Source organism: Cyprinus carpio, chromosome A1 (assembly GCF_018340385.1).
Source record: "Cyprinus carpio isolate SPL01 chromosome A1, ASM1834038v1, whole genome shotgun sequence".
Classification (NCBI taxonomy): domain Eukaryota; kingdom Metazoa; phylum Chordata; class Actinopteri; order Cypriniformes; family Cyprinidae; genus Cyprinus; species Cyprinus carpio.
This window is the reverse complement of record NC_056572.1, coordinates 25,726,520-25,730,529: the sequence shown is the minus strand read 5'-3', so window position 1 is coordinate 25,730,529 and position 4,010 is coordinate 25,726,520.

Sequence of the window (4,010 nt, the reverse complement as noted above, 5' to 3'; positions counted from 1 at the left end):
TGTTTCCCAAAGAGCGCACGCGCCTGTAGAAGCCTGTAAGATCATTCACAGCGTCCGCAGCGCCCTCGTGTGGCCATAACCGACGAAACTCAGGTTACTGGAGTGAGAGTTTTATTATTTTCTTTTCTCCCAAATGAAATTTGAACATTTTGATACTGCAAAAAACGCATATAATTAATGCTGTACTACAAATGGCGAGCCTGTAGAAATCTCCAAGTGGATGGACCTTGGTGAATAGGCTGGACGTGTGTCACTTTTTAAATCAACTTTGAAAATGTTGTCAGACTACTTTAAAACTTCTCAAAACAACAGCGATAATTGCGCTTCATCGTTAATGTTTGGAAAAAGTAGGCCTAGATTTTACTGGAAAATCTACATATTTTTTCCAATCAGGCGACCAGGCGAGTTTGTGTTTTGGATGTGGCAACAGTCCTCGGTTTCATTTCTATAACTGACCGCAAGACTGTTTTTTTTAAAGGTGGAAGAAGTAATCACTCTAAAAGTGAGACAAAACCGCAAAATTGTGGACGATCAACAACGGTGCCGAACCTGCTGAATTCATAGATGCAAAGTTGGTTGATAACATAACTGCAATAAAGTCAATAGCCTAGTTAACAATTACTTGTCTACATAGGATATGTAATGTAGCATATTTTATATTATTTAGGCACTCATAGGCTATAGACTGACAGACTCTTCTAATTCAACATGCCATTGGAAGTCAGTCTAACTTAACATTTTCTTATTGTTTATTTCTTACTCCTTAACAGTTCATCAGGCTCTTAATCATTTGCCATCTCAGGCCAGGTAATGCTAGCCTATTATTCATTAGCAGACCAATAATTACTTTTTTTTATTATTATTATTAATCTATATAGCATTTGTTAAGAAAAGCAACAGCATACACATTTAGAAACAACAGTTACAACATGCCACAGCTGTAAGTAATATAAATCTATAGGTGAAAATCTATTCCCTTAACAGATTATCTATTATAAACTCTACATCAAGAACGACCCAGATACTAGTAGTATAAGCATTTAGGCTATATTTTTGTAAAAACACTTTACAAAACATTGATGGGGTGGACTATACATCAATCTATGTAGAAGATGCCACCCTGGCCCTTTATATAAGATAAGATAATAATAATATTAAATGTGCATGAGACATGACAGCATGAGGCAGAGTCTGAAACAAAAGCCTGTGTGATATGCTGATGTGATATATGACTGCTGGCAGCTCTGTACATTCCATGTGATGCAGTTACTGATTGATATCATTTACAGGAAAAACACATGAACTCAGTCACATTTTGAGAAAAAGAAAATGTTAACTGGTTAGTGTGAAATACAGGGAAAACTCTAAAATAAAACATTACTTTTATTTAATGTTTGTTGTTCAACAGTGTTTAAGTTGCACAATGAAATTGTAAAAAAAAAAAAAATTGTCCTTTGTGTCTTTAACATAGGCCTAACCATCTCTCATAACTGTATATATAGACGAATGTATAAATATAGTCTATAAATATTATAAACAGCCTTTTTTATTGTTTAAATATAGAAATGCTTTATGTTTGGAAGTTTTATTTGTATGGGGAAAAGCGGTTTGACTTTTACTTTCGGCAAATAAAGACAATTCATAAGGGTTTGAAATAACATTGGAATGAGTAAATGATGACAAAGTCTTCATTTGGCATTTCATTTGGCATTTGCCCGACTTTAAGCATACCTGATATATTAAGAATTATTGTGGGTTATTAATTTTTTCAACACTATAAAATGTAAAAATCATTGTTTTATTATATAATTTGTGAGATATATGACAATTACATAAATCATAGTACAATGTTTAAAATAATATGATTATATATAATTATATTATTACAGAGGACATCACAAATTAGTAATACTAGTAGAACATACTACTGTTATTTTATTGCAAGTATACAAAATGTATAATATATAAATTCACCTTAGGGTTTAGGCTTAGGTGAGTAATAAATTAATATTGTTACGTTGCATGCCTGTGACCGTATATTTACAACAGTTACAACATGCCAACTGTTGGTTGGTTGATTGAAGAAGAAGAAAAGAAAAAAAATTGACCATTAATCTAAATATTGGGGCAGTCAGTCCATCTCCCCTATATGGAAATATAAAAAGTAAAAAACACACAAGCATAATGTCTGTTAAGTATGTTCAGATACTGTGCTGAGCAAAAAGCATTATACAACTGTACAATAAAAAATATTTAGTGCATTGCTGTAGCACAATTCATATAGTGCTGTGTCAGAAGTTCAAGGGGCTGCATCCCAGATGCCACATTTCTTGAAGGGCAAGATAAAAATCTGTAAGGAACCTGATGTAGAATGTCTTGGGAAGAATCAGTAACAAGATTCCTAACAGAGTTAACTAACCATGCAAGCGTTCTTCCACAATATGCAGTGCCAGAGATATGGTGTCATCCTCTAGCCTGTTTGAGCAGCTGCATGTCAAACTGAAATGGGTACCATTTCAGGGAAAACTATCCCAGAATTACAACACCACAGAAGGTTCCCCCAGAGGAAGTGACAAACAGTGAGCATAAAAGGAGGGCTCAGTTTGAAGGAAATTCTAACGAAGTAACAGTTGAGACATGTCCAATCAATCCTCACACACCCTCAAATTCACGTACACTTTCTAGGTAAGTGGGAAGGCTGATGACTTCAGAAAATTTTTCTATGAAAGTTTTGAGGCCACTGCTGGAAGATTATGATGAAAGGGGACAGGAACTCAAGATATATAAGATGGGGAATCAGGAACATTTGCAGAACTCATGACACAGAGGAAGACCCGGAGTACCCTACTCCAAAACACTGCCTGCAAAGACCTTAGACACAAACCAACAGAGATACAAGTAAGTCTTTATAAGATTAAGTACATGACTCAATTACAATTTTTTTGTCAGTAAATGAGCTTTCTTTTGATCAACATGCATTTTGTTTTACAGTGATTTCTATGATTTTCGCCTTCCTGCTGATGCTGTGTGTGACAGCTGGCAGATGTGCACCACATGGCACCCACACTGTGGACAAAAGCAGTTCAGAAACATGCTCAAATATAAGGATACAGGCTGACAGGATAATAGAAATGTTAAACATTGAAAATGTAGGTGTGTGTTTGTTATTACTATTAATCCGTTTGTGGTTGGTTTCTAATCTAATGCTTATTCCAATTGTATTTTTAGTTCACACCTACTCCAAGCAGTACTATCTCTTCTGAAAACACCTGTAGAGCGGTAAGTTACTGGTTGACATTTTACTTTTGACAGTTCTTTTTAGCTACTGTATAAATTGGTTTATTGGAAATGCTTAACTACTGTACTGTATCTGATATGTTTTTATTCTCTTCTCAGGCAAAGTGTGCAGTTTTACAGAATCTTAGTAATTACTTTAACTGTGACGTGCAATTCCAGAAAGATGGCAATAAAATCAAGAACGAAATTCATGGCCTAATTGATAACTTACAGGTAATGAAAAGTGTTATAGATGGATGCAGTACATTTGCAAATATTACACAAGATGAGTTACAATGTTTCGTTGTATTTGCAGATGCTCAAATGCTCAGATGAAGAAAAAACATGCAACTTTTCAAATCCTTTGTGCCCTGAAGAAATTCAACGAGCCTCTATGTGGACCAAAACTAAAATGTTTGTGGACCAGGTCATTGGGGCGTGTTTACATGTAATGCAACATGTGTGTCCTAAATAGTCTTAAAAAGCTTAAAAGTATAGCATGGGAACATCCTTACATTTTTATATATATTTATTTTTATTTATCATTTAATGTATTTTTTATATTATCTGATATGCTTTAGACCTTGTTTTGTGCATCTGACATTTCCTCTGGTATAATTTGGAAATAAGCTTTTTTTTATTGTGATAAATGTATTTATTTCAATAAAGATTTTTTAAAAAAGAATAATCTGTTTCAACATGTTTCAAAACAACAAAACAAAACACACAGGTAA